At 40.2% G+C, this 22,201-nt stretch overlaps 1 protein-coding gene across 4 annotated transcripts in view; it reads left to right on the top strand.

Annotated features, from left to right (window-relative positions):
• The first annotated feature begins 10,900 nt into the window (after positions 1–10,900).
• MDM4 (MDM4 regulator of p53) overlaps positions 10,901–22,201 on the top strand; it is a 50,065-nt gene continuing 38,764 nt past the window's right edge. Inside the window, exons 1-2 of one of the 4 annotated variants that reach the window (XM_072648083.1) lie at positions 10,902–11,055; positions 22,117–22,197. The gene's annotated coding sequence lies outside the window, so the exon portion shown is untranslated. Of the gene's footprint in view, positions 11,056–11,535; positions 11,685–22,116; positions 22,198–22,201 lie in introns of all 4 variants that reach the window. The other 3 variants (XM_072648082.1, XM_072648086.1, XM_072648081.1) reach the window with 3 other exon arrangements.

Raw genomic sequence — 22,201 nt, 5'->3', positions numbered from 1 at the left:
TTTCGATTAATAAATATTTAATTTTTCTCCCTCCTAACTATCCAAATGAAAAAGAAAAAAAAATAACCAAAACATTTAATAAATACGCATTGTCAAACAAAAAAATTCTCACATTGGCCATGTCCTAAAATGTATGTTCTTCTCTGCACCTTCTCACTTCTCTATCCTCCTTTGTCCCCTGGAATTGTAGTTGGTCATTGCATTGATTAGCAGTATTTTTACGTGCCTGGCACATAATAGATGGGGACTAGCAACCAGACTTTGCCCTGAATCAGACCACTTTGGGAACACTGAGAGCTTGGGAGTACTCTGTCCCTGAGATCCTGGAATAATACAACATTCCTAGGCAGCTGAGTGGCACACTGGACAGAAGGGCAGGCCTGGAGTCAGGAAGACCTGAATTCAAATTTGGTCTCAGCTACTTACTAGCTGTGTAACCCTAGGCAAGTCACTTTACCTCCTCAACGGTATAATGGAGATAAAAATAGCACCTACCACACAGGTTGTTGTGAAGATCAAATAAGATAATGTTTGTAAAATACTTAGCACTGTGATGGGCACATAGTAGCCATCATATAAATGTTTGTCCACCCAACGCCCTCTGCCAACGCAATACTCCAAGAAAGCAATTAGCAGGCCCAGTGCAGACCTTCTTTCCAGAAGTGCCACAGATACCAACTCTATATCAAATCTGAAGTCAGGAAATAGGCCAGAAGAATGGGCAAACAAATAAAGAATCCCTCCATAATGAACAATTGTGGTATTGGGGACACTCAAGACACAAATGCAGAAAAGAATAACTCTTAAAACATCTAACAGCATTGCCTCAGAAAAAACACAGCTCAGGTACAAACCCAACTAGAATTTCTATAAGAGCTGAAGCAAGAATTTTAAAAAATAGTTAAAAAAACATTTTTTATGACTGGAATAAGAATACTTGAGGAAAAAAATTAGAAAAGAAATAAGAACTATGGAAGAAAGAAGTTTGAATAGATCAGACAGAAGCTAACAAGAAATTTCAAAACAGTCAAAAAGCTGAAAAAAAAGAAAAAAAACTATAAGGTTTCTCATAGCAAAAACATTTGACCTGGAAAACAGAGGAGAGAAAAATTTGAGCATCATTGAACAATGTGGAAAAAAAATGATAAAAAAAAGGGGGCCTATACATCATATTTCAAGAAATCTTAAAATTACTTAGATTTCTTGAAACTAGAGAGAAAAATGGAAATAGAATCTATTGGTCACCTCCTAAAAGTGACCCTAAAATGAAAACTCCTAGGAATATCAAAGTCAAAACCTATAACTTCAAGGTAAGAGAAAAAATACTGTAAACATCTAAAAGAGAATTCAAGTACTGAGGAACTAAAATTAGGATCACATATGATTTAGCAGCCAATGCTATATAAATGAGTGGAGAACTTGGAACATGATATTCCAAATGGAAAAGGATACAGGCTTATGGACAAGAAAAACTAACAAAACTGAGTATAATTGTATAGGGAAGGAAACTGGATCTTTAATGAAATAAAAGACTTCCAAGCATTCATGATGAAAATTCAGAGAAACTTTGAAGCCCAAACACAGGAGTGAAGAGAAACTTAAAAAGGTTAACATGAATGGACTAAAAAAGGATGAATTGCTCATATTCAAATATGGTGAGATGATACACATGTTTACTCTGATCTCTGTTATCATCAGGGTTCATAGAGGGAGTTCAATTACACAAGACTTGTGAGTGGTTCTGTTATGTCTTAAGAATCTTAAAAGAATGGAAAGAGAGGGAAAGGAATTAGGGTGAGGGGAGAGGGAAAGGAAGGTTAGGAAAAAATTATCTCACATAATGAGGATGCACAAGACATCTATACAAAGAAGATGGGATGAAGGACAGCGTCAGAGAGTTGAACTCCACTCTCATCTGAACTGATCAATAGAAGGAAACACATACACACAGTGTTGGGTACAGAAATACTTTTCAACAGGAAAATAGGAAAAGGGAAGAGGGAATTAGAGGGAGGATAGATTAGTTCTAAACAAAACCAATTCTAAGGATGTTAAAAAATATTTATAACTCTTCTTGAAGATGCAAAGAATGGAAATCTGAGGAAGTATTCATAAATTGGTGAATGACTAAACAATTTGTGGTATGTAAATGTGATGGAATATATTATGCTGAACTCTTTGTGTAATGACCAATAAGGATTCTAGAAGACTAATGAGGAAACATGCCACCCACTTCATGACAGAGAGGTGAAAGATTCACATGCAGAACAAGACAAATCTTTTTTTAGGACCATTCTATAGTCATTGCTTCTCCACCTTTCAAACTAGCACCCCCCCCCCCCCAAAAAAAACCCAAAGTGAGGCAAACAGGGTTAAGTGACTTGCCTAGGGTCACACAGCTAGTAAGTGTAAATTTTTACCCTTTTCTCCTAATACTGACAGTTCTACCTAGCTGTCCTCCCTTCCAGTGCCCTTTCTTCGTTTGGCTATGCAATAGTTTGTTAACCTTTGATTTCCCTAGCCACCAAGATGGTCTCCCAAACAGAACCTTAACAACAAAGCAACACCAACAAAGCCTTTTTTTCCTTGCTGGATCTAGCTCATTAAAAAAATCTTCCCCATGGTGATGATCTGTGGCTGGTACAGCAAATTTGAACAAAAATCTTTAAGATCAATGAAAAATCGTAGTGGGAGTAAGCAGAATGCAACCAATCAACAATAACTTGTGCATGAGAAGTAGGTTAAAAGACATATTCCAAGACATGGATGAGCTGGTTAGGCATAAAGAATGAAAGATAGATGGATACTGGCACCTGTGGCACTCCTATGATAGTAAAAGGATCAGAAAGATAAGGATAGAGTTGGGGAATTTGTGTGGTATTAAAACAAAAGTTATTAGTAAAATTTTATTTAAAAAAGAAAAGAAGCAAAAAGGCATCTTGGGGAAGACCCTTTAAGGACCATGGAACCAAGATGAGATTGCAAGAAGGTCTGGAGGGGTTAAGAGCTGTGTTGATGAGATCCCAATCAGTGAGATCAAGAATCCACGGAAGAATCTTAAAAATGGATGTTTTTTGTGAGAAATGATAGTTTTTCTTCAAAGGAGGTGGTGTGGGAGGGAGTAATGTCATACCCTGGTCAGTTTGTTGAAATGCAATAAATTCTGGAGTTTTGAGGCACTTTATGTTTTAAAAGGACCTATAATTTTGCTAACTTTTCAACAATTGAATTGTTATGGATGAAAAACAGTGGCCAGGGCCCTAGGGATGAGTCAGACTTTTTGAATTTAGCTGACCTTTTGGTCTGGGCTAATGCTCTGCCTTTGGGAGCTAGGAGTTAGTTTTATGCTAAGGTGAGGAATCAGAAAATACCCATTGAAAAATAGATTTAGAAATGGAAGAGACCTTAGGATCCATCTAGTCCAACTGCCTTACCGTACAGACAAGGAAATTGAAGTTAAATTACCTTGCCAGGATTACACAGCTAATAAGAGACAAGATTTGAACAAGATGGAGGTACCCATGTGGGAGACAAAGGGATCTGCTTCTGGGAGAAGATATTCTGCATTTCCTTACTACAATGTTAGAAGCAGCCTCTTTCCCAATGGAACAGTCTACTTCTTTAAAATAACCAGACTGGGACAGACTCTCTCTTTCTAGCCATGTCCAGGGAATAATGGGGTTCAGACTCTGGGAACTTCCTTGAATCTCCCCACTTAACCTGGTTTTTCATCTCCTTTAATCTTCCCACTTAATCTGGCCTTTCTTACTCAAATCTAATCTTGGAAGCCCACGGGCTTTTCGTTATCACTCTGCCCAGGTCTCTGTTGCACTCCCCACCCTTGATCCTATCAAAACCCCCATTCCCCAGGCTGCTGACCACTCCCATCTGGATCCTCCCTGGGTTTGATCTATGGAGACCATCCCTGGCACCCCAGACTACCTGGCTACACCTGCTTCTGGCCCAGGCCCTCCACTGTCTGGTATCTCCTGATTGTCTCCAACTGTTTCTAACACTTGACCAGTCACCCCCTCCTTGGACTTCTCCTCAAGACCCTCCCTAAACCCCTCCTCCCATCACCCTAGACTACCAGACCACCCCTAGATCCTTCCTACAGTCTTTTCTGTATTTAAGTTCCATCTTGCCTCTATGAAGGTGCTCAGATTCAATCCAGTTCAGACTCTGTCTAGCTGAGATTCTACCTGACCTGCTTGTGAATACAAGCATTACAAATGCTTAGGCTCCTTAGAGTCAACCCAAGGTAGCGAATCTTTAATAAACTTTGGGTTTTGGGGGGTTTAAGAAGGCTTGTGTCAAATTCATTCGAGCAGGACCCGGTGTGTCAGTATTTTGGGGTCCCCAGCACCCCAAACCTCAAAAAAATGGAGGTCCTGTTCACTCACTACCTAAGCTCCATGAACTGACCTGGATGTGGGGGAAGGGCTACTTTACAAGCGTCCCCTTTTTAGACCTTGTGGACCCAAGGAGATCTTGGGGGTTTTAGTCTGTTTCATTTGACCTTCTTACTTCTAGGCACAGTCCGTGGACTCCCCAAATTCCAGAGCTCAAGCTATAGCAATCTTGCAGGCAGGATTCTAGGCCAGATGTTGTTGCCAGCCTTGCAAGAAAACCCATAGAAGCCAGGGAACTGGGATGTGAGTCCAGGGGCTGTGGACTTGGAACTTGTGGGACCACGATTTATTAAGACCTTAGTTTAAACTGTGAACCTAATTTTCCTCCCCTCCCCAGAGACTGAGGCTGTATAAAGAGGGAGTATGTCTCCTAGGTGTTTAGCGAGAATGTTTGTACATTTGTTTTTGTTATGTCTTTGAAATAAATATTTCTTTGTAAAAGCTACTCTGTTAAGTGGTTACATGAAACTGGGCTACAGGGCCTAAAATTGAGGGATCACAATTAGTATGGGCTTCAGCCAATGACAGAGAGATTAGATACACCCATCTCCCCCTAAGAGAACTGACTGGAGAAATGTAACAAACCTGGCCTTTGCTGTTAAGCTTTCTTAATATTTTTTGGTCCCTTCTCTCTTAGCTAGATTTTCCCAATTTCTTTTGGAATATGCTTCTGATGGAGTGCTTGGGTACCTGTGCTTGGACCCCAATTTTAAAATCACATTTCTCTCTAAAAATCATATTTCTCCCTAGCCTCAAAACACTATCCCGGGTAGTTTCTCCCCAGACCAAGAACAGCCTGCCCTAGCAAAAGCTGTTATCTCCCTTCCTGCTACAGTAGCCAACCACACTTATAGAATTTATTAGTTTGAACCAGCTGTGTACTGGCTGAACTGGCTGTGTCCTGGGTCATAACAGCATTTACTACTCACTGACAAATCATATGTATCTGAGACTTAGACATAGGTATATTGTCTTACATTTATCTTGTCTAACAAAACATTGATGAGAGCAGCCTGGGTATTACTTAACAATCCTGACTGTTAGTTGACTTAGTGACATTTTTGGGCCTAAAATCACACCTCCACGTAGCCCCAACTTGAGTTATTTTCCACGGAACTCTGGGTAAAATACCTGAAAGTAGATACTAAAAGTGCAGGTTCTTTTAAGAACTAGCCACTCCTAAACCACTCCCTAATCCTGCCATGAATCACCTAGGTAGAATGTTTGGCACATGTCTTACTATAGAATATCCTATATAAACTTTGACTGTACCCCTCTAAGTTTGCAGGTTCCTTAAGAACTCTTGCCCACGGAAAAGCATAATAAATCTTTACCACCTTGACCTCAAGAATGCTTGAGTCCAAGAATTCTTTTCTAGACTGTCCATGCAGGGAACTCCAGGTTTGGGGTTCCTCAGTTGTTCCTCTATCTTTCCTAGTCCTCATCACTTCCAAGTTAACCCAACTCTCCAAGTATTCTTAAATATTTAACATGAAATAGATGCTCCTTTGCCATATGAGTATGTTACACTATTGAATTTATCTGGAAAGGCTAGGGTTTGGTGATCAGTATTCAGTCCATGCAACTCCTTATCTGGAGATTTAAGTAGTCACATTTTTTTTTTTAAACATGTATCTAACTCTTTAGCTGAGGAGCAATACAATGCCCTTCAGGTACACATCATCTCTCTCTCTACTACTTTATTAAGTGTCTGTAAGACAAAAAGTTATTTAAAAAATAAATCACAATAGTCCGGAATCCACAGTTAGAAAAACCCCTAGCATTCAGAGAGGGGGTTCTCTTTCTTAATTTAAAGTTTGTGTATTTCCATCTAACTATTGGCACATATATAATAATATAATTATAATAGATATATTATTATAATAGCAATATATCTATATTATTTGAATAAAAATTGAAATATAGGAATTGTTAAGGTAAAAGAGATGAGCAGAGTTTATTATAGTTCCAATTACTGGACAAGCATGAGGAAGGGAAACTGGGGAAAAGAAGACCTTTTGGAAATACCCCAGTATTTGAAAAGATGAGTACAAGCAGTAGCTTAATCCAGGTTCCCTGCGGAGAGATGTTTACAAGGGCCCAATTTCCACCTCAACCTTTTCTTACTTTGTCACAATTTACATTGTTTCTCACACTGATGAACATCTGGCCACTGGACAGATGACTCTGAAGGAGAAAGTGAGGTTGATGACTTTGCACAGCTCTCCCTCACTCAAATCAAAGTCAACTGCAAGTAATGTCATCATCTTGATGTCATGGTCCTCTTGGAGAATAAAGGACAAACACAACGTGGTAACTGAATTAGACAACTGCAAAACAAAGTGCTGTGTAAGATCCAAGAGGGAATATTGGTAGATTCTGGGAACGCAGTGTGGTGTAATGGAAAAAGTGATGGACTTGGGTTTGAACCCTAACTTTTCCATATATTATTTACGTTACCTCAGCTAAATCAGTTCTCTCAACGGAAAACGAGGAAAGGTAGGTTCAAATTGTTTTCAAGTTTCCTTCTAACAACAAGCAGTTATTAAGCACCAGTTTTTCTTTCTTTTCAATAACAAAACAAAACAAAACAAAGTTGTGTTCAATTGTTCTGAAAATGTCTGCCTGAGTCTGTGCCTCCCCACCAAGAGATGGGAAACATGCTTCATCATTAGGCTATTGGAGTCATGATTCATCACTGTTTTGATAAGAGTTCTTAAATCAAAATAGTTTTTATTTACCATGTTGTGTGCAGTATATAAGACATGTATGTGGATAATACGTGTTCTGGGATTTGGTTCACCATTTTTCCAAGGGAGACAGTGATTTCTGTCCTTGTGGGGAAGAAGATGAGGGTGGTGACTGGGCACTCATGCCTTCAAGAGCCTATCTCAAGAGGAGGTACTGAGAAATAAATGCCGCCTGTAGGACAGATGTACCAAGGTAACTTAAACATGAAGACACCTTGGAGGAGATACAGGAGGTGACATGGGCCAGGTGTTGAGGAATGCTGTCAACTTCTTAGAGGCATACCCATCAACTGGGGGGGTGGAGAGGGGTAGGAAAGGTAGGGAGGGATTAAGTGGGGATGGGGGAATCCTATGACCTAACAGACCAAACTGAAAGTTAAAACATTTATTAGCATGCTAAAGAATTTAATCTCAGTGATACAAATTCAGATTCCCGAGGGACAGATTTGGTTTTTGGAAACTTGCGGGCCCATTTAGAATACACAATCAACATTCTTCAGCTACTTGGAATAGAATGTAAAGCATTTCAGTGGAGAGAGAGGCAGAATTAGTCAAAGAAGGAAAAGGGGAGTATTTGGAATGAAAGCAGCAGGATTTATTATCAGAATGAGAAAACAAGGGGAAATTCAAGGGCTGGAGAAGAGATCAAATAGTTTTACAATTGTAAAAGCAATCCTTTTAGACAAAACAGCATCTAGTGATCCAAGGAAGAAAGTAATTATTACCACAATGGATGATACCCTTTACCCATGTCTGCATAGGGTTTGGGGACTTTCTAACATTGAATCCCCTTGGGAAGTTGGGGGCTTTCCACATTGTTAGTCTATTAAGACGTAATGAAATGATTGATCAGTTAGAGGCTCCTAGTTTTCCTCCATGCAGGCAAGTCAAACTATCATTATCTCCTAGGCTACCACCTTTCCCAACACCATCATGAGACAACCTAAGGCCCTGAGCCCAGGAAGCTTGGGAACAGCAGTACATTTCAGACCACTGGTCCCACTTCCAACCTGGGCCCCATAGCCATCATTGAGAGGAACGATAACTGTGGAAAAAGAGACCCCTTTTTTTGTCACCATCAATACCAGCTGCTAGGAGTGGTAAAATCCCTCAGACCGCTGAGTTCTGCTTCTAGTTCACCCCCAAAGTCTGGGAAAGCAATCCTTGTGGAGAGGCAAGCTGACAAATGCTTTGGTAGCTACAGCCCTGTCTCCTCAGCAGCCACTGCCCAATCTAAATACAGCAGAAGTTTTCATTCCCAAAGTCCCTGGGACCATTAAATGTTTAACAGCAGAAACAGATATGATTTTATCAGTAGAAATTGCACTAAAGAAGATGCATTACCATCTGCTTTCTTGTTGGGGGTGTAAGCTCAGTTCCATGTGGACAGTAAAGGTGAGGACTTCTAAACCTTAGAGTTCTCATGAGGCCCCCCAGGGAACAGCAGGGAATTGAGGTGTGAGACCAAGCTATCTCGTGCATTTCCGCCTCTTCCTGTGAGAAAAGTGCTGGGAGAGAGCATCCCTGCCCTCGAGATTGGCCCAGATCTGAGGACACCTATTGTGATCTAACAGGCACGGTATTCAGGTGCAAACTATGTGGCAGGAGAGCTTAAGTAGGGTCAGGAAAGCCTGAAGGCACTCAGTGCTGAGGGGCCCTTAGAGGACAGAAGGCCCCTCTTCCTTCTTTCCTCTCTTCGCTCTTCCCTCTCCCCTCTCTCCCCACTTCCACTTCTGCTTTCATTCTCTTACTGTAAGATCTTTGCCTCCTTGGGAGATTTCTCTCTCTCCTAAGGAAGAGTTCCCTCTGCACATGTAACCAAGACCCTGAATAAAGCCTAACCCTTGTTCGACTCTGGAAAGTCTCTTCTCTCATACGTTTATCCGGTTTGGCCAGCCGAAGACCTGCGATAGGTAAGGTAAGACTCGGGTAGCCCTCAGGCCTCTAGGTCTGGCACTTTCTCACTACATCCTGAGGGACAGGAGACTTTTCCACCTGACATATGTCTGAGACCTGTATGTGTCCTCTTCCCAGTTAGAATGAGAATTTTTTGAGAGGAAGGATTAGCTTGCTTTTCCATTTGTATCCCCATCTCTTTGAGCATTGCTAGATGCTTAACAAATGCTTTTTCATTTATTCATTCATGTCTATCACAACTGAAATATTTGTAGACGAGGAGTCCAATGCTCTCTTTTCGAGATCAGAATGAAAGTCACTTTCCCTGGTTGTTCCAAAGGAGATGGCAACATTGTACTCTCACCAGATTTGTTCCTTCCCACAAAACCCCTGGTATGAGAAAACAATTTGGAAAAGTGAGCAAACCTATTTACCTACCAAATAGTACCAAAAAAATTAGGAAATTATATAAATTAGAGTAGATTAAAAAAATATAGGAGTAAATGAGTTCTCCAGAAGGGAAATGCAATTTTACCTCAAACTAAGGAAAAAATACTCTCTCTCTGGGAAATCTGTTGGGGAGACCAGAAATCAAAGGATATTTTGAAGGGGCTGAAGTTCCCCACATGGCTGTGTCTCTGGAGAGGTTTCCTAATTACGTGACAAATATAAAGACATGCAAACAAATTTTTGAATGTCATGTTCTGAAAACATAGTACTTCTAACAACTATCATTTCCTGTTTTTGTCAGCTTTGATATCTGATAGGTTTAAAGTGGAACCTCAGAGTTTTTAAAATTTGTATCTCTTATTATTGGTGAGGTGGAGTATCTTTTCACATTGTTGGTAGTTTAAACATCTTTACTTGAAAAGTGTCTGCTTATATTCTTTGGTCATTTACTTCTTGAGGAATAGCTCCTGTCCTTATGTGTGTATGTGTGTGCATTCCCTACCAAGCCTTTGTCAGAGAAATTTTCTGCAAAGATCTTTTCTCAGGTAACTATTTCCATTCTAAGTTCAATGGTTTTGTTTCTGCAAAAACATAACAATTTAGGTAATAAAAATTGTCTATTTGATCACCTGTGATCATATCTATCCATTGTTTGATCAAGAACTCTTTTCTGTCCCTAGCTGTGAAAGGTATCCCCATCTCTGCACCTCTTACTTTTAAAGTTATTATCACACATAGATTATAGATCCATTTTGAATTTATGTGTACCAGGCATCACAAAATTTCTTCCAGATTGCTTTTTAATTTTCCCAAGCAGGTTTTGTTGAATAGTGAGTCCTTATCCCAACTACTTTTGTGTCTTTGGATTTCTGCCTTCAATTGCTCTGATGTTATGTAATTAATCTGTTCCATTGATAGTTTTCCATTTTTTTTTAACCAGTGCCAAATTGTTTTAATGACTACTACTTCGTAGCGTAGGTAGTGATCTGGTCCTGCTAGCCTTCCCCACCGCATCAAGGTCCTTTTCATTCTTTCCCTTGACCTTGACTTTTGGTTCCTTCACAAATTGTTATAATTTTGTCTATTTATAAAAAATATTTCTTTGCATTCAATCTTCTGCCTCCATTTTGCTTTTTGGCCAACAGAATGTGAGGTACTGTTTCATTTTTGTCCTTGCATCCCTAGCTCCCTGCACAGTGCCGGCAACACAAATTGCACAGAACAGGCTGTGCTCGCTAAGCCAGGAGAGCATGGAGCTCAGAGCTCGGAGGACTTTGGCTCTACTCTATGGTAGGGAAAGATAGTAAGCCTTCACGAGGGAGGCCGTTCTAGCCGCTTGCGCAGATCTACTCTATGGTTCCTGGCTTCCTCTTGCAGAGGAAGCTCTCCGGAAGCCATATTTGGACGGGGAAGAGAGGAAGTGGCGTCTTCTTCCCTCGCCCAGGCAAGATGGAGTGGGGGCCGCAGGACTTCTAACTGAACCCCCGGCGCCCAGGAAGGGCAGGGGCCTGTCCAGTTGGGACAACTGCCCATGGAGCTGCCATAAGGTGAGTGACATCTTAGGGCCCTCCCGGCTCCCGTGGCGTGTAAGCGAGGAGAGACGGAGGCGGTGGCTGCGAGAGGACCAGAGCGAGGCGGACGCGGAGGGGGAGGGGAGAGGTTACCGCGCTGGAGCCGAGATGGGGGGGGGGGGGGAGGGGGCGCAGGCGCATTGAGGCCGGGAGGGAGGGAGCCCGGGCGGAGCCGATGCAGGCGCGTGGAGCGGCCGGGGGTGGGGTGGGTGTGGAGGATAGGGTTAGCGAGAAATGAGCTTATGTGGTGGTGGGCGATTTGAGTAGAAAGAGGAAATAGGCATTTAAGCGCCTACTGTGTGCTCAGCGCTTTACGATGATTATCCTCCAGACGAGCCGGGGAGGTCGGCGCTATTAATAATACTAGTGGTACAATAACCCCTTAAGGAAACTGACGCAGACGGGAGTCGTCCGCTACTAAGTATCTGTAGTTGAACTTGAACTTGGATCTTACAGACTCCAGGCATGCGCCGTGTCGTTGGGAGGTAATCCGAGAAAAGCCACCAAGAACAGGACACGCGAAGGCCTTGGAGAGGAGGGGGTTTGACCTGGGCCCACAAGGTGCGGGTGAGGGAGAGAGGCCAGGCCGCTGTAGAGTCGCAAAGGTGGGCGATGAAATGGAGTCAGTCCGGTTCAGATCTGACGTCTGCCACTCTTTGGTGACTACTAAGGGTGTCAGGAGGTCAGTCCTCCCACAAGCCTTGAGAAACATGTATACATATGAAACATAAGGTATAGAGAGGGAAAGGCGGCTCAAGGTATCAGGGACAGCCGCTTTTCTGGAAGAAGAAAGCACTTGAACTGGTTCTTCAAGGAAACCAGAGATTCTAAGAACTGGAAGTTAAGGGAAGAAGGTATTTGAGGCATGTGGGATAGTCATTGCAAAGGACTAGAGACAGGCAACCTAGCACTACTCCCACTTTCCACTTCCTCCCCTGCTAATCTGCTGCTGCTGGTGAGTTAGTTGGAGGAAGGCACACACATGAGCCTTCTGGTCTCCTCTGGGCCCTCCCAGCAGCCAGGCTGATTAGTTCCCTTTTCTGTTTTCAGACCTCCTGCTCTTCAGCTCTCCCTTCTTGCTCGGTGCAGGAGCTCCTTTGTGAGAAAATCCAGGCCAGTCACTGTGAACTTTCAGACTTTTCTTTAGAACACCTTGACCTCCTCCCCAACTTTCTCCTCTTTACCTCTGGTCTCTGGTTAATGAAGTGGCTTATTTCCTTGCTGAGCCACTCCCTGTTCCTGTGCCCTTGATTCCCTTCCCTCTGGGCCTCTCTAGTATATTGCTTTCTCAACCATCCTTTCTATGTTTCCATTTTCCACTATATACTGCTTGCTCTCCTTCTGCCTCCAAATAGCTCCCTCTCTCCTTTCCTAAAACAGACTTTCACTAGATTCTCCTATCATTTCAAGCTCTTGTGCTCACATACACAGACACACATAGAGACCTAGAGAGCTATATCCCCTTCCTTTTTCAACCAGACTCCTAGGAAAAAGTGTCTGTTCTCATTCCTTCCACTTCCCTCCCACTCTCAGCCCTTTTCAGTCTTGTTTCCGACCTCTTTACTGAACAGAAGCTTTCCAAGTCTCTAGTGCTCTCTCAGCTATTCCCATTCCTCGTTCCGCTGCACTTGACACTGTTGATCATGTTCTCCTAGGTATTTCTGTCTCTGGATTTTCTTGACACTCTTCTTTTTTTTCCCTCCTAACTGAACACTTGTCAGTTTCTTTTGGCTGGATCAGCTACATAGGACCTGTCATGGACCCTCTTCTCTTTTTCTTTGGTACCCTCATTAGCTTTCTTGGGTTAAGTTAAATTATCATCTCTGTGCAGAAAAGTCCCAGATCCTCTATAGCTAGCCCTGTTTTTTTTCCTGAGTGCCTTTTTATATCACCAATTACCTATTGGACATCTCAAACTCAGCATGCCAAAAACATTCTCTTCTCACCTTCCCAAACTCTCTCAACAAACTTTCCTTCCAATCTCCCAGGTTTATAACCTTGGTGTTAATCTTTTTCACATTTTTTAATCTTTTGAAAATTTAACTTTAAAAAATTAAAAAGTATTTATTTTCTCATTCCCATCTTTCCTCCTCCAGATGAACCATAAAAAAAGAAAAAAAAAACCCCTCATAACCACTATGCATAGTTAAAGTGATTTACTGCATTGACTATGCCTAACTATGTATGTCTCATTTTTCACCTTGACCCCATTATCCTCTTTCTCTCAGGAGGTAGGTAATATGATTCATTCTTGGTCCTCTGTGGATAGGCTTTGTCATTGCATTGTATGAGTCAAAATTTCTCCAACCTTTTAGAGTTGTTTTTCTATAGAATGTTGTTTTTTTTTTTTCTAGAGATGTGCTACTGGATACACTCTGCATTAGTTTATACAGCGATTCCCAGTTTTCTCTGAAGTTGTTAATTCCATCATTTTCTTATGGTGTAATAGTATTCTATTACAGTCATATACCATAACGTGTCTTTAAAAGATGGTCATCTTCTTAGTTTTCAGTTTTTTGTTACTATAAGAATAACTACTATTAATATTTTTTCCTTATGAGTCTTTTTTCTTTTTCTTTGATGTCTTGAGGGTACAGTTCTGTGAAGTGTAGTTCTGTGAAGCACATAGTTCCAAATTGCTTTCCACAATGTCTGGACCAGTTCATGGCTCCACCAGCAATGCGTTAGTGGATCTGTTTTCCTGAAGTTCCTTCAACAATTGTCATCTTTCTTTTTTTGTCTTCTTTGCCAACCTGACAAGTGTGAAGTGAAATTTCAGAAATTTGTTCTAATTTGTTTTCTTTAATAATGATTTGGAACATTTTTCCTTATGGTTGGATATAGCTTGAAAACTGCCTCTATTGCTATCCTTGACCATTTTTAATTTGAGGAATGGTATAAATTTGAATCAGTTTCTTATATATCTCATATGAGTATATAAAATTGTATGAATTTGAATCAGTTCCTTATGTCTTATAGAAAACTTTTTAATTTTGCATAATCAAATTGACTGTTTTGTCTTTGTGATTTTTTTTCTGTCCCTTGTTTGCTCATAAACTCTTGCTTATCCATAAATGTAAGAGATCAATTTCTTCCTTGCTCCTTTAAAATTTGGATAGGATGATGCCTTTAAGAGGCCACTAGGTGGCCCAGGAGAGCACTGACCAGCGTTCACATCTGGCCACAAACACTAACTGCTTGACCTTGGGCAAGTCACTTCCCTCCTGTCTGCCTGTATCCTCCACTGTAAAATAGGGATAACAGTAGGATCTACCTCATAGCAATGTTGTGAGGATCAAATGACATAATATTTATAAAACTCTTAGTACAGTGCTGGGCATATAGTAAGTGCTTAAGAAATGCTTATTCCATCCACCCTTTTATGTCTAAGACATAATCCAATTAGAGGTTATCTTGTAGTAAGACTGCAGCCTGGGATCTTTCATTTATTGAATGCTGTGCTACTATTTTTGCTTCTCTGTGTGGTGTACAGTATCTGTTCCACTGGAAAAAATGGTTTTTTCCATGTTTTTGGTATCTTTCCCTCCTTTTGATACCTTGTAAATCATTCCCTTGATGTTCTCAGAGTTGTATCACCTTCAGCATGGATCTTCTCTGTATCTCCTTGATCCAATCTGGCTGCTTTTTTTCTCTTTGTGGTCTTTCCATTTTCATCTTCAAAAGTCCCTGGGATGACTTGACTTAACTGAATAGATTGCCAAGCTTTCTTTAGACTGATTTTACCTTTCACTGCTTCTCTCTGTTTTATGACATGACACTGGTCAGAATTGTATATCATCCTTTTAAGATTTTTCAAATGAGTTCATATTCAAACATAGTGTTGCCTTTGGTAGTCATCTTTCTCTGGAACATGTCAGATGTCTTCTGAATAAAGTGCTTTCTGAACTCTTGGTCTTGTATCAATTAGCTTACATTGGTTTTGTCTCCCAGATAAAATTATTATTGTTGGTGTCAGTGTCATTTTCATTGTACATTTCCCCTTTGGATTTTCAGTATTTTGTTAAAAACAGATTTAAATTTTCTTGTGCATCACATCTTTTTCTCTTTTTTAGTATTTTGATCAGAACTCTGACAAGTCACTGGTCTAACTGGTGTAGATAGCTGAATCAGATAACTCCTGTAACAGAAGTCTTCCTGTGAAAATGTAGCCATTGTCATTCTTTGTGGTATTTGGTGCTCATCATGTCTAGTACCTCATAAATCTTTTTTTTTTAATAAAGTTTTTGTAATATAGAGACTTGAAACTTCCATATTATGATCTACCAGTCTTTGGCTTTTCTTATTTCTTTGTTCTGAGTGACATTTTCTCATCTGTTTCTCGCTGTCTTCCCTTTTTCCCATATTTGCATTGGTCACCAAGAAGTGGAACATGATGTTGATTCAGTTTGAAGGGTCTTACTAAAGTTCATCATAAAATTTCTCTACCACTTCATTCTTAGTAAATGATTTTAGTGAGTAAGCTGTATTTATTTTCATGATCTTTTTTGCAGATATTCATTTGTAGTGTCATACATATTGGTGAAATGTCCCATGAATAACAACGTTTTTTGTAGTTTTATAAAACCAAATCTATTAGCTTTTTTTTTTCTTTTTTGCTGCTCCAAGGAGTACCTTGGAGCTGCTCCTCCATTTAGCAGCAACTTCCTTACTTTGATTTTACTTATGACAGGAATGTCAAGATTGATTTGATTTAGGTCCTCCAACATCATGTTCACTTGTTGATTCCTGGAGAAGAATCTCATAGGCAGTCAGACAAAGATTGGTTACCTAGAAACTGGGTGATTCTTTGTTCTCTGTTCCTTTTTCCATCTCTTTGCTACCATTACCATATCATGTTATCATACATACATCATGATCATTAGAAATTTTTCCAAGGTGATCAAGGAAAAAGGAAAAGAACCTATATATTATAAAATGTTTATAGCAGCTCCCTTTGTGGTGGCAAGGAACTGGAAATGGAGGGGTTGTCCATTAATTGAGGAATGGCTGAATAGTTTGTTGGTGTATGATTGTGATGGAATACTGATGTGCTGTAAGGAATGATGAGCAGGTTGAGTTTAGAAAAAGACTTGCATGAAATAATGAAGAGTGAAATGATCAGAACCAGGAGAACTCTGTATACAGTAACAGCAATATGTTTGAAGAGTAACTGAAGAGCTAAGGTATTCTGAGTTATATTAATATTCAAATCAACTACAAGGATTTTGTGAAAGAAGATGCTATCCACTTCCAGAGAACGAACTGATAAATGAAAGTATGTATTATATGGGGTATGTGTGTGTGTGTGTGTGTGTGTGTGTGTGTGTGTGTGTGTGTGTGTGAGTGTGTATGAAATGTTGGACTTCTCTAGTGAGAGGTTGGGAGGGAGAGTTGTCAAGATGATCCAAAGAAATTTCAAAACAAAAAAAAAAACTAAGAAATCATTCAGGAAGATTGAAGATCTGAAAATAGAAGTAACTGTGTTCAGTGACTCACTGATAGTGAATATCAGGTAAGGCATAAAATAAAAAGATAGGTGTTAGTTAAAATATTCACCACTGTGCTGAACAAGAACCAGTGCAGAGTCCAGATTTGGGGATTCTTTTTATTTTTTTAATGTTTATTTATCTTTAGTTTTCAGCATTCATTTCCACAAAATTTTTAGTTCCAAATTTTTTCCCCATCTCTCCCTTCCCTCCACCCCATAATGCCTTGCATTCTGATTACCCCTTCCCTCAATATGCCCTCCCTTCTATCACACCCCTCCCTTCCCTTGTCCCCATGTTCTCTCTTTCCTTAAAGGGCAAGATAGATTTCTATACCCCATTACCTGTATTTCTTATTTCCCAGTTGAATGCAAAAACAGTTCCCAACTTCTTTCCTAAAACTTTGAGTTCCAACTTCTCTCCCTCCCTCCCTCCCTCCCCATCCCCACTGAGAAGGCGAGCAATTCAATGTAGGCTATGTATGTGTAGTTTTGCAAAAGACTTCCATAATAGTCTTGATGTGAAAGACTAGCTATATTTCCCTCCAGCCTATCCTGCCCCCCCACTTCTTCTATTCTCTCTTTTGACCTTGTCCCTTCCCAAAAGTGTTTACTTCTAATTACTCCCTCCCATTTCCCCTCCCTTCCTCCCCACCCCTCTTGTCCCCTTCCCCCCCATCCTTCTTGTCCCCTTCTCCCCTAGTGCCTGTAGTTAGTAAGATAGGTTTTCATACCAAATTGAATGAGCATGTTATTCCCTCCTTAAGCCAGATGTGAAGAGAGTAAGCTTCACTTTTTCCTTCTCACCTCCTCCCTTTTCTCCTCCATTGAAAAGGCTTTTTCTTGCCTCTTTTATGAGATAATTTGCCCCATTCCATTTCTGCCTTTCTCCTCCCAATATATTCCTCTCTTACTCCTTAATTTTATTTTTTTAGATATTATCCCTTCTTATTCACCTCACCCTTTGCTGTGTGTGTGTGTGTGTGTGTGTGTATGTATGTGTGTGTGTGTATGTGTATGTGTATATAATCCCTCCAACTACCCAAATATTAAGAAAAGTCTCAAGAGTTACAAATATTATATTTCCATGTAGGAATGTAAACAGTTCAGCTTTAGAAAGTACCTTATGATCTCTCTTTCCTATCTGTCTTTTCATGCTTCTCTTGATTCTTGTGTTTCAAAATCATATTTTCTGTTCAGTTCTGGTGTTTTCTTCAAGAATGCTTGAAAATCCTCTTTTTCATTGAATGACCATTTTTTCTCCTTAAGTATTATGCTCAGTTTTGGTGGATAGGTGATTCTTGGTTTTAATCCTAGTTCCTTTGACTTCTGGAATATCATATTCCAAGCCCTTCAGTCCCTTAATGTAGAAGCTGCTAGATCTTGTGTTATCCTGATCGTATTTCCACAGTACTCGATTTGTTTCTTTCTAGCTGCTTGCAATATTTTCTCCTTGATCTGGGAACTCTGGAATTTGACTACGATATTCCTAGGAGTTTCTCTTTTTGGATCTCTTTCAGGAGGTGATCAGTGGATTCTTTCAATATTTATTTTGCCCTCTGGTTCTAGAATATCAAGACAGTTTTCCTTGATAATTTCATGAAAGATGATGTCTATGCCCTTTTTTTGATCTTGGCTTTCATGTAGTCCCATAATTTTTAAATTGTCTCTCCTGGATCTATTTTCCAAGTCAATTGTTTTTCCAGTGAGATATTTCACATTATCTTCTATTTTTTCATTCTTTTGGTTTTGTTTTGTAATTTCTTGGTTTCTCTTAAGGTCATTAGCTTTCAACTGCTCCATTCTAATTTTTAAAGAACTGTTTTCTTCATTGAGCTTTTGAACCTCCTTTTCCATTTGGCTAATTCTGCTTTTTAGAGCATTCTTTTCCTCATTGGCTTTTTGGACCTCTTTTTCCAGTTAAGTTAGCCTGTTTTTAAAGGTGTTATTTTCTTCAGCATTTTTTTGGTTCTCACTTTTCATGATTTTCTTGCATCGCTCTCATTCTCTTCCTGGTTTTTCTTCCATCTTTTTTATTTTTATTTTTTTAAATTTATTTTTAACACAGTTTATAACAGATAAAGCAATTCCAACTTTTGGTCAGGTGATACTTCTTTTTAAAGCATTTACAATATGGACCACAAAAGAATTTTTTTTTTAAACATTAACCAACTGAGACACAAATAATATTCATGTTGCTAACTTCACAAGCTCTTGACCTAATTGTCTCCACAGTATTACTAAGAATTAAAGGACCCTAACTTATTGCTGCTGGTCTAAAGTCCTATGCCTAATAGCTTAATTTTAGACAATCTCGGATGTTCCTTTACCCAAGTTCTATAATTGAATAGATCTGCTATTAAGCTTACAAACCTTATGACTATAGGAAATTGCCACTAATAGTAAGGACATTGCATGGATAAAATATCTCCCCAATTTCATGTCAATTCCAGGCAGTATTAGACTATCCACTTGCATTCAGTCAGGCTTAAAATCTGCCAGGTGTCAGTGGGGAAATCGAGTCAGGAGAATCCTACCTCAGCCCATGCTGAACAGCCGCTCTCCCACCCTTCCCTTGAGATCACCTATGCAGTTCATACCAGCATCTCATCAGCTTACTGGCATCATGTATTGGAGGCTCAGACCACCTTTCTTGCTTCCCATACCTGGAGTTAGACTCAGAAGAACAGTCCCTTAGTAGTCCCATAGCATCTAAAAATGGTAAGTTCCAATAACCAGGTTTCAAATATGATCATAGTTTCACTTTGGCTAAGGAACATCTTTTGAGGCAAGTCTTAAGTGGCTTATTTGCCTTTCTATACATGTTCTAGTTCCTGATTAAATGGCAATCATAAAATCAAATTTACCATTAAAACCTTGACTTTTCCATCAATGCCAAATTTTACCCAAGGTTACCTTCCTCTAGGAAATTTAGACTGAAATTCTTTTCTCCAAACTAAAGATGTTATTGATTTATTCTCAGTGATTAATTCAGTCTATTGTTTTAATGCTTTTTACCTCACTTTTTAACATGTCCAATTTTTCTCCCCATCTCTCCCCTCCCCACGCTTCCTAACACTTTGCATTCTGATTACTCCTTCCCTCAGTGTACCCTCCTCTCCATAACACCCTATCCCTCTCCTATCCCCATCTTCTCTCTTTTCTTGCAGGGCAAGAGAAATTTCCATACCCCTATCCCTGAAGTTCTTATTTCCCGATTATATGCAGTAAAAATTCTCAGCAATCGTTTCTAATACTTTGAATTCCAACTTCTCTCCCTCTCCCCCTCCTTCTCCAGCCCTACTGAGAAGGCAAGCAATTCAATACAGACTAAATATGTGTTGTTTTGCAAAAGACTTCCATAGTAATCATGTTGTGTAATACTAATTATATTGCCCTCTGACCTACCCTGTCCCCCCTTATTTTTTGCTCCTACAATTGGCCTTGTCCCATCTCAAAAGTGTTTATTTCTAGCGACTCCCTTCTCCCATTTGCCCTCCCTTCTAACATTCCCCTTGCTCCACTTGTCGCCTCCTCTCCTACTTTCCTGTGGTGTATATAAATTTTCATATCAAATTTAGTGAACATGTTATTCCCTCCTTCAACCACAAGTGAGGAGAGTAGCTTTATTTTTCCCCCTCTCCCCTTCTCCCTTATCTCCTCCATTGAATAAGATTTTTCTTATCTCTTTTATGACTTATAACCTGCCCCATTCCATTACTTCCTTTCTCTTCCTGGAATTTTCCTCCTTCACCCCTTAATTTTTATTTTATTTTATTTTTTTTGTGTGTATGTGGATATCATCTCTTCTGATATAACACACCCTGTACTCTGTGTGTGTGTGTGTGTGTATATGTGTATATGTACAATCTCTCCAACTACCCAAATACTGAGAAAAGATTCGAGTTAAAAATATTTTCTTTCCATGTAGTAATGTAAACAGTTCAGCTTTAGAGAGTCTTTTATGATTTTTCTTTTCTGTTTACTTTTTCATGCTTCTCTTGATTCTTGTCTTGGGAAGTCAAATTTTTACATACATGTCTGGTCTTTTCCTCAACATGAAATCTTGAAATTCGAATGAATTTCACTGAAATGAAATGACCAATTACTGAATGACCAATATATCACTGAATATCACTGAAAGACCAGTTTTTCCCTTTGAAGTATTATATTCAGATTTGCTGGGTAGGTGATTCTTGGCTTCAGTCCCAGTTCCTTTGACTTCTGAAATATCTCACTCCAAGCCCTTCGATCGGTTAATGTTGAAGCTGCCAGATCCTGTGTTATCCTGATTGTATTTCCACATAAGCTGCCAGATCCTGTGTTATCCTGATGTATTTCCACAGTACTCAGATTGTTTCTTTCTAGCTGCTTGCAGTATTTTCTCCTTGATCTGGGAACTCTGAAGTTAGACCACAATATTCATAGGAGTTTCTCAGTTCAGGTTTCAGGAGGCGAATGATGAATTCTTTCAATATCCATTTTGCCCTCTGATTCTATAACATCAGGGCAGTTTTCCTTGATAATTTCATGGAAGATAATGTCTAGGCTCTTTTTTTGATCATGGCTTTCAGGTAGTCCTATAATTTTTGAATTATTTCTCCTGGTTCTATTTTCCAGGTCAGTTGTTTTTCCAATGAGTTGTTGCACCTTATCTTCTCTTTTTTCAAATTTTTGGTTTTGTGTACTAACTTCTTGGTTTAACTCATAGTCATTTGTTTCCCTGAACTCAGTTCTCCCTTTCAACGAATTATTTTGTTCAGTGAGCTTTTGAACCTTCTCCTCCATTTGGCTAATTCTGTTTTTTAAAGCCTCCTTCTCCTCGTTGGCTTTTTGGACCTCTTTTTCCAATTGAGGTAGCCTATTTTTAAAGCTGTTATTTTCCTTAGCATTTTTTTGGTTCTCCTTTAGTAAGCTGCTAACTTGTTTTTTAAGGTCTTTTATTGCCTGAGCCCATTTTAAGTTCCCTTTGGAGGCAGAGGCCTTGACTTCCTCTGACATTATGCTCTTCCGAAAGGATGGGGGGAGACACCTATTCCCCAAGAAAGTAACCTTCTATGGTCTTATTTTTTTCCTCTTTTGTTGGGCATTTTCCCAGCCAGTTACTTGACTTCTGGGTTTCCTCTCCACAACCACCTTGCTTCCAATTCCACCCAGCCAGCCCTTGGGGGCTGAGATTCAAATGCTGCTCCTAAGCCTCAGAGCTTTTGGTGGGGTGGGGCTGCTATTCAGTGTGAGATTAAGTTCAGCTGCTCAGGTGGGGGGCAGGGATGCCACACCAGGCTCCTGTCTGCTTTGGGAGCCCCGTCTGCCTCCGCTGCTGTCTCCTGAGGGGGCCTGAGTTATGGGGACACCCCACTCCCTTCTCGGCCAGCCGAAAAGACCCTCTCACTGACCTTTGGCGCCTGTGGGTTGAGGGATCTGTGCTGCCGCTGGAGATTCCATCCCTGAAGCCTGCTTGGATCTGCTCCTCTCAGTGCTGCATGGCCAAGGCAGGGCTATGCTCTGCTCTGCGTCCAGTGTGCAACAGACCTTTCCCGTTGGTCTTTCAGGTCTCTCTGGGACAGAAATCTCCACTCCGTCGTTCTGTGGCTTCTGCTACTCTAGAATTTGTTGGGAGTTCTTCTTTACAGGTAT

This window comes from Notamacropus eugenii, chromosome 2, assembly GCF_028372415.1.
Source record: "Notamacropus eugenii isolate mMacEug1 chromosome 2, mMacEug1.pri_v2, whole genome shotgun sequence".
NCBI lineage: Eukaryota > Metazoa > Chordata > Mammalia > Diprotodontia > Macropodidae > Notamacropus > Notamacropus eugenii.
Note: the sequence above shows the minus strand (reverse complement) of the source record. Positions and strands in the feature narration are given on the sequence as shown.